The sequence below is a fragment of the Pinus tabuliformis genome, chromosome 9, assembly GCF_031772625.1.
Source record: "Pinus tabuliformis cultivar Carrire ecotype Pingquan chromosome 9, CPIR1, whole genome shotgun sequence".
Taxonomy (NCBI): Eukaryota; Viridiplantae; Streptophyta; class Pinopsida; order Pinales; family Pinaceae; genus Pinus; species Pinus tabuliformis.
The window spans coordinates 591,908,123-591,924,365 of record NC_142307.1 but is presented as its reverse complement, the minus strand read 5'-3'; the positions used below and the strand labels follow the sequence as shown (position 1 = coordinate 591,924,365).

Below are 16,243 nucleotides of genomic sequence, written 5' to 3'. Positions count from 1 at the left end.
AATCGTGTAGGCACTGATTTTAGGCCTGAAAACTCTACTTCTTGAATGCCACTTTGCGCATTCGTACACAACCGGCCTCAAATTTCTGGAGATGCGTTTGCCACTTTACAGAAATTAGGAAAAGGTCTCCAATATTTTAATGCTAAAATATGGGTAAATCCGCCACATGTTCTTTAAATCTGAAGATGAATCGAATGCCCAAGTATGGAAAAGTAACAACTGCAGCACGAGCATGATACATAAAGCATTCTATTGCAGGACCCCTGCTTCTTAATGCTTGAGTGTCCCGAGCAAAAATTCTGTAAGATAAGGACTGGCCTTCAAGCTGTTGCAAAAGCTGATTGACTGTATCAACATTGAAGTTATGGGACTTGACCAATGCCTGATGTTTTCCAATAGCACTAAAGTTCACGGACTCCATATTTATAACATTCATGCGCTTCATCATAAAATCTGTTCATTGGCATATTAACGAAATAAAGGTTTGCTATTGACAATGGATGCTTGAATCAAGCATTGGGCTGCATTTGTTTGCTCTGGAGTGCCTGAAATTTCAACCACTCCTTCAGATGTTCCTGGTCTAACTTCAAGAAGATTAACTTTGGCACCAGAAATCTGCTGAATTTTAACAATACCATTTTGATACTTTCCTAGAATGGCTGCAACTGCGCGTTCTGGTATTACAACTTCAACTGTAGTTTTTGTGATAAGCCCACCAGCAGCTCTTCCAAATCCAGCAGAACCCCCTTGACGAAGAATTGGCTCCTCAAACTCAGAGGAATTGCCAACACTGCCTATATCCCGATTTGACTTTGACGACCATGGGGTTGGTGAAGACTGTATAGTCAGATAGCTTGATGATGAATGACCACCACCCTGAAACGCCATGCTAGAAGAGAAAGATATACTAGGAGAGCCCTGCTCGAACCTTTCTCTACTACTTAATGGTGCCAGAGATGAAGAAACCATAGCACCAGTACTACACCTTTCATGGCTAAAATTTTCCTACAGTCTTGAAGTTATCTGAACTAAAGCTTCTCGTGCAACCCTTATATCACCTACAATCTGAGCCAACTCATCAGTTTCCAAAGTAGACCGAGGAAGGACTTCTCTTGGTAATATTATAATATTTGCACCTATTGTCTGCCTCATTTCAGAAATCACTGTACCACCCCTACCAATTAGACAACCAACTTGACTGGCTGGGATGAGAAGCCTTGTGGTGATAACACCATCCTTGTCTAGCCCCAGGTCCACAATTTGATTTTGAATGTGCAGTAAAGCTTCCTGGGCAGGAGACAGATTGTCATTGGGAACCTGATTTGACGATATTATAATAATGCGATCACCAGACCCTGGAACAGAATCAGTAGCTCTAATGTTCACACCAATGTCTTCAGGCATGCGTTTAATAATACCACCACCCTTCCTAATTACACTGCCAATTTTCTTATTTGGACATAAAACACGAAAAACTAGCTCTTCCATAGATGAAGAGGGCCGACGATCAGTCAGACGAGACCCTCCACTTTCAAAAAACATATGTCTAGAAGTTGGAGGCCCTTTTGCAGGAGCAAATATATGTCCAGAACTTGCAGGACCTGAACCCCTACTAAATTCATTAGATGATCTCATCCTTGGAACAGGCTCATCCAAATTTGCATGACAAGGTATTGTATTTTGATATGGCAAGTAAACATCTGCAGGTGTAGAATGATTATTTGGAGAGTAAATAGTAGAATGTGCAGGTGGCTGAGCACATTCTTTGGGAGGATTGTCTCTCAGTTGAGTTGAGATAATCTATAATGTTTTTTTTTCACAACATTCAAGTACCCTGTAATATGCTTGATTACTTCTACTGACTGGAATTGAAAACTCGCATGTTGCTAAGGAGAGTACGGCATTGAAAGAACTGGCATAGCCATCGAGGGGACATGCTACCATGACTATCAAATCCGTGCAAGTTCTGAGCGATTTGGAGCAAAGATTAGCAGTTTCGGGCCTTTTTGTTGTGCGCACTGCATTGGAGGCCCAATGCGCCATGCCTCCTGGATGCACCACGCCAGTGTAAATTTGCACTGGATGGTCGCGCCCAGTGCGCCGCGCGGCCCATGTGCGCCGCGCCACCTACTCTATGTGCTGCGACTCCTTCCAGCTCACATTTTCGGCATTCAAATATGAAATTCCTTCTTCCACTTTTAAACTCGACTTCTATGATGGTCTTTGTCATGCGGATTCATTGTAAAAACAACGGAATTACCATATATAATTGAGAACTCGATTTCTGCTTTGTACAAATGCATTTTGTAATGTTTTGGCTTCAGCTCTTTTCACATTTGAAAACAAACCTTTTTCCTTTGTTTCCTCTGATTATCTGACTTGAATGATGCATCTTTTGACAATTTTTGCAGGGATGGTGGCATATTTTGGCAGAGGATGATCAGGGCTGCGCCTGAAACATTGCACATTTGGAAGCTTTAAAAAATACATATTTACTACCAAAAACAAATTTGACGATTTCTTCTTCAAAACTCTGTTTTGAAGAAGAATCATTCTCGAGCCTTATTGATAATGGACATTCTGAAATGAAGACTTATTGGAGACATCCTCATGGCCTGTGGGCATTATTTGACATTTTTGAAGACCAATTCAACTAACCCTAGACCTACTGACTGAAATGACTCTTGCTGACCACGAGACCAAACAAGACTGTACATGACTTTTAAAATTGACTATGATGAACAGACCAGAGCCAGCAGGGCAAGGCATGAGGGACAAGACCCTTCCGTCGGATTATGGCATGCCCCTAGCAGAATGCAGGTGATCGAGCAGAATGGGACACCTAAAAATGAAACGCAAAAATATTTTGATCTCTGGCGGAGGACTGACAAGACCGACTCTAACACAAAGGAAGCACAATTTTTCAAATTATCTCATTCACATGTGACACATTGTTCATTAAAGTAATAATCTAAACCTGCCTAGGATTTTGTTTTAGATAATGTCCCAATTAAGGAATATACAAATAAAACATGCCATGGATTTGATCTAGATGATCAAGTCCTAGATATATCCTTGATCTACATGGTTGATCTAGATCTCCAATATTGTACTCATGCATTTTCCTCAGACCTAGGAAATTATAGTATCTCACTCACTTGAAAAAACTTCTTTCTTAATGGCTTGTTCCAGTATATGGTGTGTCCTTATCCTCTCCTTAATATTTCTTTTTAAACATTTCATTGAGATAAATCCCTTAACCTAATCTCTCTAGTGATGTATAACCAAGATTAGATCTCATCTTTCTTGAGATCAACAATTGATATTAAAACATGATCACTAAATAAAATAGTTTACTTTTCCTAAGTTTATTTTATTCAATAGCTAATATAATTAATTATGTGCTTTACATAAGTTAGACTTAGGGTAAGTTACAATATCAACTTACTCAATACTTTTTCAAGTGTCCTAAGGAGCCTTTGGGTGATTTCTACATGCTAGACACTTAGGCCTATGTAGAAGTACCTATTTGAGCTACACACATCAACATGTAACTACTTTAAGTTTTGGCATTACAAACTCATCCTTCTTATCAAAGGAGATGATATAGAAAAACATGGAAAATAAGAAAACACAAATTCCTTGTTTATAAGAGGATGCTCTCCTAATAGAAACAAAAATTAATTCCTCCAATGGGATATCTAAATCTTTAAGAAAAGTTGTAAAGGTACGTTGTATATGTGGAAAATAATGGAATGACAAGAAAGATTATAAATCCAAAATGATTAAGAAAGGGAAGGGATTTAATGATGCTCCTTCTACATAAGAAAAAAAGCCTCTTTAGATGAAGGAGGGTATGTCTACTTGGCATATTCAAGTACACACCTATATCATGAGGTATGATTGATCGATTTAGGGACATTGTTTCATATGATTCTTCACAAGGAGTTGTTTTTTGAGTATGAAATCAATATTGGTGATAATTTTTTCCTAAGGGATTGATCTAAAAAACTTGAGATGAACTTGAAAACTTATAAACAAGACCATTTTAATAATCATATGGGCTTGAATAATTAAGTTACAATTCATCCAAATACATGTTCATTTAATTATAAAATTGTAACTTAAAATGCATGTAAATGAAATTGATCAAACCATGAATAAACAAAACATGCAACATCAAGATTGATAACAGAGTTCACCCCCAGTGGGATACATCTCAGGATTTGCCTCCAATAGTTTGAGTCACTTTTCTTGTCTTTCTGAAATGAGGAATATGTACAATGCTCTTTTACAAATGGGTGGAAAAACTTAGAGTTGTCTTCTACACAAAGAAATTCAAGACTTGTACGTAACAAACACTTCCTTCGAAAGGCCTCTTTAGCTCTCCAAGGCTTCTCGAAAACACTCTCAAGATCTCTTCTCCTAAACTCTAATATCATCCAAAGTACATAGGAGGGTTATATATAGCTTTAAAAATCCCAAAACAAAGGAGAGAATATCTCCTTAGATTCCCTACTCCAATGAGAAAATAACTCTATGAATCCCTTAAAAGATGCTTCATGATATTTATGTGGAGTAAAACTCTCAAATCCTTCTATCAAGGACCTTATCCAAAACCCAAAGGATGAGATAAAATACCCTAAGCCTCTCAACTTCATCATGAATTTAGAAATTGAATTTGAGAAAATCCTCTCGTAATTTCAATTTCTATTTTAAAATTAAAAAATTTCAAATATAAGCACATTTATAATCAAATTTGAAATACCCATAACCTAGGCTTGAAATGATTTTGTCTTCACCATGGTGCTCCTTGAGAAATGTGTCAAGATCCTCTTGGATCATTCCTCCCCAAACAAGAAGAATTTTGGTCCACCAAGAGCTGAAATAGTTGAAGTTGATTCTGATATCAAGGTATTGATTTTCTTAAATGAAGTATCTACCAATGAGTGCACTAAACATGAAAGTGACATTTTCTCTAGCACTTCTAGAATTCATTCCATTCATTCCAGCAATGGAAATGATCTTGACTCTCAATACCAAAAATGGATTTCCAATAACGACTAGACACTTAACCATGCACTAATCACCGTTAATATAACCATCAGCATGTCATCGAGCAGGATGCTTATGATTGTGTCCTTGTTGACCATTATGTTGAGAGTCACGACACCAACAGTAGCATAACTTGGACGTTTGTTACGATTGAGAAGGGATTTTTTCATAGAATTTTAAGGTTAATGGCCTCTACGTAGAGATTTGTGCAGAAATGACCACCGTTGTAGGATGAGGGTGTAAAAATACCTGCTTGAAGACCTGTCAATAATGCAGACATTTCATCATTTGTGAACTGCTGGTTGTCAACATTCATATGAATTTATGTAGTGTTCATTGGATGTTTTTATCCTTCTCTCATGAGGATTATCTATTTATAATCACTCCACATAAATTTGACATATTGATGTCTTCATTAATAATTTCTATGCATTCCACTGTGAAATTCCACATAGGCATGTACCTCCATCCATCTCCAGTGTAGCCTTCCACTATTTATGGAATTAACCAATGTCTCCAGATTTTATGGCATCATAAAATAATTGCCTAACATTTTCAACTTGCCAGCTAGTGTATCTACTGCCAACTTATGTTGAACCTTTATACCTACACTGATTATGTTATCATGGAACCATCATAACAACTGGTACCAAATTTCGTTGACATTGCACATAATTAAATAACTCCATCATTTGACATAACATTGATTGTGGCATGGGCCACCATATGCCACCAAATATCTATTTTCCCAAATTTGTAGATGTGCACTACCATCATTAGCATAATTGATGGCCTCTCACGTCTTCTGTTTGCTCTAGTGCTCTAGAAAGAATGATCTTTCCTCCAAATCAACTCCATAGCAAATAGATCGAATTTCCACAACAGTCTTAATCCAGGTCGATGTTGATGGCCACTCACCTATTCCACTTGGACCCCCACCATGATCTCTTTTAGTCTTTTAGTTTCCTTAATTGTAGCACAATTTACTATTTTTGGCAATTTTTTAGGCCTTGAACTTCCAAAGCCATTTTGAGGCACTAAATGATATTTTTTGGGAAACCCGGGGCCAACATGGGTCAACTATCAATGTCGTTCACTCAAAAGTTTTATTCCTCGAATACATATTACTAACAAGGTATTTTGCATGTCAAATAGAGATCATATGCTAAAGTTATGATCCCAAGAAGTTAATGTACCAATTTATCCAAACAGGGCCCATAGTTTTGGTGCTTCATCTCATAGGGTTAGGTTTATAGATATCTAGGGTTTTACATTGTTTATAAATAATAAATAGGCCTTCGAGTCTCATTTTAACACAATTTAGAGGCATGTAGCCACCACATCCCTTTTCAGAGATAAGCTACCATCGCCCAAGCTAGTCTTATTTCCATTCTGTTTGTAAGCATATTTCAATATTTGATATTAATGAAATGAAGTGTTATTTCTACTACATCTCCGTATTTATGGTTATATATTTAGTTTTTTGTGTTCTTGTTTAAGTTTGGATCAGTGGTATCATAACGGTCTACTCTTTCTCTTTTTTTCTTTGCATGTCCCCAATGAAGTCAGGATATAAGGAGTTAGGGCTCGAATTGGTCAAACCTTTGCAAGAACAACCTCACAAATCCCGACGTCATCCCATGGTGGAAGAGGAAAAATATGAGGTGGTATGAGATCCTTTCAAAGTATTCCTCGAAGAATCCCTCGAGTGACAGAAGAACGCAATGCTGAACAACATTTTCCAGATCCTTCAGTGGCTCTCCAAGGGCAAACACATCTCCTTCCAGCAACTACTCTGGAAGCACCACACCATTTAAGGTACAAGTTAACTTTGACATCCCCATATTTGAGGGTCAAATAGATGTGGATTCCATAGATAAATGGTTAAATATACTAGTAGGATGTTTTTTTGTTCATGATTTTTCTAGTCAAGAAAAGATACTTTTGCACTTCCCAAAGCCGCCCCCCATGTCAAGGATTGGTGGGAAACCTACTATGAGGAAAAGGAAATGGTAAAGTGGTGTGAGTTCCATAAGAGCTCCACTCACAACACAAGTGAGTGTCGGGCCAAGCAGTCACTGGTGACAAAGCTGAAGGCTTCTGAGTGAGACGCATGTTCTGACTCCGACTTAGAACCCGCCAAGGGGAATGACAAAGGGAAGAAGATCATTGACGCAGAGCCCAGTGCCACTATGGCCACCACCAAGATCCACAAGATTGATCCTGAAGATCCAGAGGAGGGGAAACGCCTATTGCACTCACAGATGTGGGTGAGGGGTTCTCCGCTGTATTTAATTGTTGACAACAGGAGCCAAAATAACCTCATTTCAGTAGAGATTGTGAAGTGGATGGGCCTACCGACTATAACACATCCATAATCGTACACCATTGGGTGGCTTCACTAAGGACAATATATTCATGTTAGGTAGTAGTGTCACCTTCCCTACAACATCAATCCCTTCACAGATGAGGTATTTTATGATGTTTCCCCTCTTGAAGTTTGTGATGTATTATTAGGACAACCATACTTGTGGAAGTGGGATATTGTATATGAGTTTATACTTCATTAAGTTATCATTTCTTTGGGTAGTAAGTTATACAAGATATTGGAGGTAGCCCCACCTACTGCCATCTCTTTGATCTTTGCTAAGAAATGTAGTAAGATCATCTCCCAGTGTGGGAAATTCGTTTTCTTTCTAATTCGCTCTCAAAGTAAGGGGAAGATCATAGCCACATCCATGGCCCTCAGGAAGGGTTCCTTGATGTAGCAAAAGTAGGTGGATATGGCCGTGGGAGAATACAAGAACATCTTCTCCTCACCCATAGGGGTACCCTTGCACTGTCAGGTCAAGCATTCGATCGATCTGACTCTCGGAGCACCTCTACCCAATGGGATGATATATCGCCACCCGATTCTAGAAAATGAAGAGATAAAGCAGAAAATCTACAGTTTTCTATAAAAAGGGCACATCTAACAAAGTTTCTCACCTTGTGGAAGCCCAATTGTACCTGTACAGAAGAAGGATGGGACCTGGAGGCTCTGAATTGATTATCAAGCTCTAAACAAAATCATTGTTAGGAACAAGTATCCAATCCCACTGATTAATGACCTTCTGGACCAACTCAAGGGGGCCAATTATTTTAGCAATATCGATATGAAGTCTGGCTATAACGAAGTTATAATAGAGCCCACAGATGTATGGAAGACCACCTTCAAATCCAAGGAATTCATTTTTGAATGGTTGGTTATGCCCTTCAGGTTGAAAAATTCCCCTGCTACTTTTATGAGGCTAATGGATGACATCTTGTGACCCTTCACCAACTCATTCATGGTTGTTTATCTCAGAAAAATCCTCATCTTCAGCAAGGGTTGGTAAGAACACTTGCAACCCATTTGGCATGTCCTTCAAACCCTTCAATGGTACAAACTATGTGCCAACTTGGATAAATGCACCTTTGGCATGAGCAAGGTATAATATTTGTTTTAGATCATAGATGAGTGTGGCGTTGATGTGAATCTGACTAAGATCCATGTCATTTGGGATTGGTCAACCCTGACCACTCTAACGGAGCTTCATAGCTTTTTGGGCCTTAGAAATTTTTATCAGAGGTTCATCTTGGAATTCTCCCATATCACTTAGCCTTTGAGTCAAACTACTAAGGGAGGGGAAAAAGAAAAGTTTTCCTGGTATGAGTCCCAATAGAAGGCATTCATTGAATTAAAGCATCAAATCTTCTTTGCACTGATACTCACACTGCCAGGCCTACAACAACCATTTGAATCGACACAGAATCGAGTGGCCTATCATAGTGAGACACTTTCCAATACAATTCGGAAGTATCCCACCTATGATAAAGATATGTATTCCATCGTGTAGTCATTCTGACAATGGAAGCATTATATTCTGGGGAAGGACACAATCATCCACACCGATCACCAACATCTTGAGTTTATATAAACACAAGGGAAGTTGGTGAATGATCGCCATCAGAAGTGGTCTACATATCTGCAATGATTAAACTTGAACATTAAATACAAAAAGGGAAGCAAAAATCGTGTTGCAGACTACCTCAGCCGAACCCCAATTGTAGCACGGACTACTGTTCTCAGCTCTTGTGGCCATAAGACCCCTGGATGGTCACAACAATAAAAAAGTGATCCACAGTTCACCTCCACATACTAGATGTTAGTAGATGGCAAGAAAGTTCCTAATTTCCACCTCCATGACACATTATTATGCTACCTAAGCCACCTTTGTGTTCCTTCAAGCAAGTGTGCCAAGCTGATTTGGGAAGCGCACTATAATCAGGTCATAGGATAGTTTGGTGTGGAGAAAATTGTGGTTGTACTATAAAAGTACTTTTATTCACCAAATCGCCAACTGGATGTTGGGAAATATATCAAATCCTACACTACATGCACCATTTGCAAGCCAACCATCAAGAAGCAATGCTTGTACACTCCTCTACCTACTCCCAACATGTCATGGGAATCCATCGCCATGGACTATATATTTGGTCTCCCTTCTACCAAGCATGGTAATGACCATGTATTTGTGGTCGTGGAAATTTTTTCTAATATGGCTATATTGGTGGCCTACAAGAACAATATCACAACAGTGGACATTGCCAAACTCTTCTTTGAACGAGTGTGGGTACATTTTGGGATCTCATAGACCATTATATGAGATCAGGATAGAAGCTTCCTAAGCACATTCTGGTGAAGCCTCTAGACACTATTTGACACCAAACTCACCAAGTTGACTAGCTTCCATCCCCAGACTCATGTCAAGACGGACGTCATCAATAAGATGATAGTGCACATACTCTGCATGTACAACTCCAATCATCCAGAAACCTGGGATGAGAGTCATCCCTATGTGAAACATAGTTATAATAGAGCTCTCCATAGCATGATTGGTCGCAATCCCTTTCAAGTGGGTCTAGAATTTTAACCATTGTGTTTAATTGATGTTTCCCTGCGTCATGCGACTATACAGAAAAAATCCACACATGTATTGTTCGGGGCTGATAAAGTGACTAGATTTATTGAACACGTCCAACACATCTGCCAACAGGTTCATGACATCATGTAGAAGTCAAATGCCAAGTACAAGCATTGACATGATCAACATCATGTGCCATACAGGTTTCAAGTGGGCGACTCAGTTTGGTTGCATTTGTAGAAAGAATGCCTTATTGAAGCCCATCAGAAGCTTAGACCACTCTTATGTGGTCCTTACACCATTACCAAGGCTATGGGAGACAATTATTTTGAGCTCATCATTCCCCCATTCCTTGACCTGCACCCATTTTCAATGTGGATCACCTTCGACCACACTTCCCACAATTAATGGACACATTTGAGATTGCAGAACAACTCACACCAATAGAGTTAAACCCAGAGTGCATGGAACATGACACAATTGATCGGGTTACATACACACAAATCAAGAACACTCACCAGTAGAAGATCCAACTATATCGGGTTATCAAAGTTGGCCAACTCCCGGACCAAGGCAAGTGGCTCACTAGGGACCAAGTTCAATAGAACTTTACCCATCTCATGGGGGCAATCAACACAAGGGAGATCATTGCTTCATAAGGGGGAGGACTGATCCATGTGGATTTTGGTGGCCACCCTCTTATTCCACCTGGACCCCCACCACTGTCTCTTTCAGTTTTTCAGTTTCCTTAATTGTAGTACAATTTACTATTTTTGGCAGTTTTTTGGGTCCTGAACTTCCAGAGCCATTTTGAGGTCCTAAACAACATTTTTTGGGAAAATCAGGGCCAATGAGGGGATTAATTATTTTTTTCCACTCAAAATTTTTATTTATCAGATAGATCTTTCTAACGAGGTATTTTGTGCATCAAACGAAGATCGTGTGCCAAAGCTACGACCCCTGGAAGTTGACGTACCAATTTACCCAAACAGGGCCCATAGTTTTGGCACTTCATCTCCTAGGGTTAGGTTTTTGGATGTTTATGGGTTTCCATTATTTCTCAATAATAAATAAGCCTTCAAGCCTCATTGTAACACAATTCAAAGGCATGTAGCTGCCACATCTCTTCTTAGATATAGGCTACCATCACCCGAGCTAGTCTTATTTCCATTATGTTTGTAAGCATATTTCAGTATTTGATATTAATGAAATGAAGTGTTATTTCTGCTACATCTTTGTACATATGGTTATATCTGTAATTTGTTGCGTTGATAGTTAATTTCAGATCAAATTTGTAGTTCAATGGCTCACTTTTTGAAATGACTATTCTGATGACAACATGTGAGTAGCTTACGACTTCTCCTTTTGTATGCATCATCAAAGCCTTGTCTATTTTCAACAATTCCAACTTTTGCTTTATATTAAACTTTATGAGATTTGATACTTATTTTCCTCCTGCAAATCATTCTATTGCTAGAGAGGAAAAATTAAAAAATTGGAAAATTTAGCATTCTCCAAAATTTTTGTTCTTGCATACCTCTTGCATGACATATTCCTTCATGTTGGTTGTGATTTTCACAATCACACTAGATGATAGTAAATTCCTTTGCAAACTTTGTTAACTTGACTCAATTAGAAAGTAGAAAGATATCATATTGAATTTACAAGGTCCTAAAAAATACAATGTTTTTCCAGATCAAGCTCTCCACTCTGGTGAGCTCCTTCATGCAAGATTTATCCAATCTACATCTTGGAATCATCTACCCATAGATCTTAGCACATGGCTCGTTCTATGGAACCGCGTGGAGCCATTTCTGCTTATGTATGTGCTCTTGATGAAAATTTCCATACAATAGATCTAATGTTGATAGACAAATCACCTCAAATCAATCTCCTTCATTTTACACGATTTTTTTCACCTTTGCTACACAAAAATGTGGGTCAAATACTTTGAATGGCTCTATGGAGCTATCTTAAACTTATTTCTACAGTTCCTATCCATCGTAACCACCATATCATCATATATTTGTGGTTACAAAGCATGCATTAGCACTCATGCCACATATTTTCTTGTATTGCACCCCCAATGCCAACGAAAATTCCATCGATCTCATTTCAAGAAGGAACCAAAAAATGTTGCCACTAGTATAACAATATCGATCTTCTAGCAATTTTGCAGGAGAGATTTGGGATAATACATAACCATTAAACATTGATTTGCATACCTAGAAGATAATCAACCAACTCCATTAATTGTCATTGAATGTTGCATGGACCATGTAATACGTGGCCATATGCCACCAAATGAGCCAACATCAATCCATTTTCTGAGTTAACACAATCTCCCACCATATCTCCATAATAAAATATATCCATTTGCAATGTTGTGCCCTCAAATTTGCATTGTTGTAAATTTTTAACTGTTCCACTATTTGAATTTCCATAGATCCAAATCATGGGGCCATTATGTGGAGCTTGGCATGTGATCTACCTTGGAACTCGTAACAATCCACCATATTACGTGGCCTAAATAATTTTCTACACTATCACAGAGGCTTGGAATCCACAATTCTATTCATAATAAAAGAATTGGAAACCCTTCATTAGCTTCGGCCCACTTGGAAATGCTTATTAGAACACTTTGTAATACATTTATCTTAATAATATCATGGGTATGTTGTATTTACATGCACAAATAAAACCAGGCAAGAATTTATTTAAGGAGAAATGCAATCCATTGCTTACCGAGCCAACCGAATGAATTCTTCTTTAAATTGATTTCATTATGCTCAGTTTCTTGATGGATTTTTCTAGGAATACTAACCACATGTTCTACTTTTACAGATTCCTTGTATTTGGTGGATTTCACATGACTTTTCTCCAAGCTTGAGGGCACTGATGCAGATGAATCCTTCCTCATTTGTCAACCATATTTTTCTCCTTCTTTACCTGAAGTGAAGGATCTCTCTGCAATGGTTTACTTTTTCATATGCCAACTTTTTTACCATAAGCTTTAAATCTCCAACATTCTGCAAAAAAGTGATTATTCTTTCCACAAAAAGTACAAATTGTCACTTGTTTGGGAGAACCATTATACCTAAGATACTTAGCCACGAATTGATCATTGAGGAACTTATATTTTTTTCTTGGTCTTTTGAACTTGAACTTTGATGGGGAGAATTAACTCTTCTTTGGATGTGCTCATCCCCTTGTGGAGATAACTTTTCATCATTATTACCTTCATAGTATATTGCATCATTAATTTGTGGAAGTCCCTTTGAAACAAACTCAATATTCGACAATCTCCTTGCTTCGGTAACTTTGGAGCATTCTCCAATTTATTCACATGTATATCCCAAGCCTGCATTTTGAGGTTCTCTTATCGCCTTAATAGGATTGACGATGCCTGGACCATTGAGTCCAAGGCATATTCCTTCGTAACCCATTTTCAATAATAGTTTCGACCTAATTCCTTGAGTGTGCTTATCCAAGGAACCAAAAAAAACATTTTCTTCAGGGGAATTTAAAACAATGTTGCTTACTTCATTTAGCATAGCATTTTGATACCTTTCCAGGGCCTCTTCTGAAGCTTGTTATTGCAATTCCATTGCTTGAAGTCTATCTTGAAGCTCTTGCTTCTCATCTTCCAATGCTTTCAACTTATTACTTTCTTTGTCATCATCATACAACTCCTCTACCATTTTCTTCATGGTCAAAAAAATTTCAAACATCTTTAAATTTTGATAAAGATTTGCAAAGAAAGGATTAGGAAATGACTCATTTTCTTAAATCAACATTTCAAAACTTAAGAAATTACCTTCTTAAGTAGTTTCTTTCTCCTTTCTTGAATTAAACTTGACAAATATATCGACTAAGCTAGGCAATGAACTGCTCTTATATCAAGTGATTTGAAAAACTTAGGAGGCACTTAAAAAATTATAAATAAGAACTTTTGAATAATCAGATGGGCTTAATAATTAAGTTACAATTCATCCAAATACATGTTAATTTAATTGTAAAATTGCAACTTAAAATGCATGTAAATTAAATTGATCAAATCATGAATAAACAAAACATGCAACATCAAGATTAATAATGGAGTTCACCCCCTCCACTGAGCTACGTCTTTGAATACACCTCCAACAAGTTGAAACAATTTTATTGTCTTTCTGAAATGAAGAAGATGTAAAATGCTCTTTTGCAAACGAGTGGCCAAACCTAGAGTTGTCTTCTACACAAAGGAGTTCAAGACTTGTACATAAAAAACAATTCCTTTGAAATAACTCTTTAGCTCTCCAAGCTCTCCTCAAAATGAATCTCTCTAAGGCTTCTCAAAAACTCTCTCAACCTCTCTTCTCCTAAACTCTCACATCATCCAAATTACATAGGAGGGTTTTATATATCTTTCAAGATCCCAAAAACAAAGCAAAGAATATATCCTTAGATCCCCTATTCCAAGGAGAAAATAACTCTATGAACCCCTTAAAGTATGCTCCATGAAATTTATGTGGAGTAAATATCTCAAATCCTTCTATCAAGGACGTTATCCAAAACCCAAGGGATGAGAGAAAATCCCTTAAGCCTCTCAACTTCATCATGAATTTAGAAATTGAATTAAAGAAAATCCTCTCACAATTTCAATTTCCATTTTACAATTAGAAAAATTCAAATATGAGCACATTTACAATCAAAATTGAAATACCCATAACTTAGGCTTCAAATGAGTTTGTCTTCACTATGGTTCTCCTTGGGAAATGTGTCAAGAACCTCCTAGATCATATGTGTCAATAAACGAAATCCTAGGACATGGAAAATTCAACTTGAAGCTCATGGGTGGAAGGATTATAACACTCACTAATGTTTTCCACATTCTAGTATTAGCCAAAAGTTTCATTTCTATAAGAAATTTGAGCAATCCAAGTGTGAAGACAATGTTTGAAAATGATACCTATAAGATGGTTGAAGAGCTATAATATTTCTAAGAGGATTTTGGATTGGAATTCTATATAAGCAATCACTATTAGCGATGGGTGCAACAAATCAATTGCTCCTAAAAGTGGAGCAAAATATGGAAAAAATCCTAAAGTGTCTAGAGAAAAGACTATGTAATGGCATCAAATATTAGCTCATATCAAAGAAAAAGGTGTTTGAATACTACATGCTAATGGTATGGTAGAAGGTATGTCTAAGTTATATCCAGATTTTAATTTCTCTGAACATTATTTATATGGGAAGTAGAATTAGGTAAGATTCTCCTATGGTGTTAGGAATATTACAGTTGGTGGATAATGATGTGTTTGGATTTATGTTGGTTCCATCATTGAGTAAATATGTGTATTTTGTCTCATTTATAGATGACTTCTTAAAGAATACATGGATTTATTTTCTCTGGAATAAATTTGAAGCTTTCATCACATTCAAAAAATTTAAGGTTCTTGTGGAAAATTATAAAAAGAAGAAAATTAAGGTTTGGAGGATAGATAATGGTGGAGAATTATGCGGGAATGAATTTAAAGAATTTCACAAGAAGTGTGGTATAGCAAGGTTGAAGACTACTCCATACACACCTTAGTAAGATGGAGTTGTAGAAAAGTTGAATAGACCATTGATGTAGAAAGCAAGGAGCATGTTTAGTGGTACCAAGTTACATTAGAAATTCTAGGAAAGAGGCAAAGTATAATGTGTGTTACCTAGTAAATAGATCACCCTCATGAGAATTGGATGGCAAGACTCCATATGACATGGATTAGAGAAACCCTCTCTTCAACTTATTAGGTTATTATGGCATTATGCTTATGTACATATTCTAAATTATAATAAGAGCAAGCTAGAAAAGAAAGTTGAAAAAATATATTTATTGGATATAAAGATGGTATGAAAGGCTATAATATTTGGAACCTAAAATCTATGAAGGTTATGTATAGTAGAGATGTACTATTTAGAAAAATAAAAGACATTTTCAAATAGGAAGTCCTACCAAGGGAGAAAGAACTAAAGAAGAGGGAATTTGAATTAAAGGATGATGAATCAAACTCTACAAAAGAATAAGAATTGAACAAACAAGAACCACATACTCCATTATTAAGGAGATTAGTTTAAGAAATAAGGAATCTATAAAGGTATACTCCACCTTATTTTTGTTAATTTTATTATTATTGTTATTATTATCGATGATGATCCTATAACTGTTAGGGAGGTGGTGGATTTGGAGGATGGGAAGGTCCAAAAAAATGCCATGGTTG

The 16,243-nt window shown here is 37.2% G+C and overlaps 1 pseudogene; it reads right to left on the bottom strand.

Moving 5' to 3' along the window:
• Nucleotides 1–468: 468 nt before the first annotated feature.
• Nucleotides 469–2,230, bottom strand: LOC149149949 (RNA-binding KH domain-containing protein RCF3-like; annotated as a pseudogene).
• Nucleotides 2,231–16,243: the final 14,013 nt, after the last annotated feature.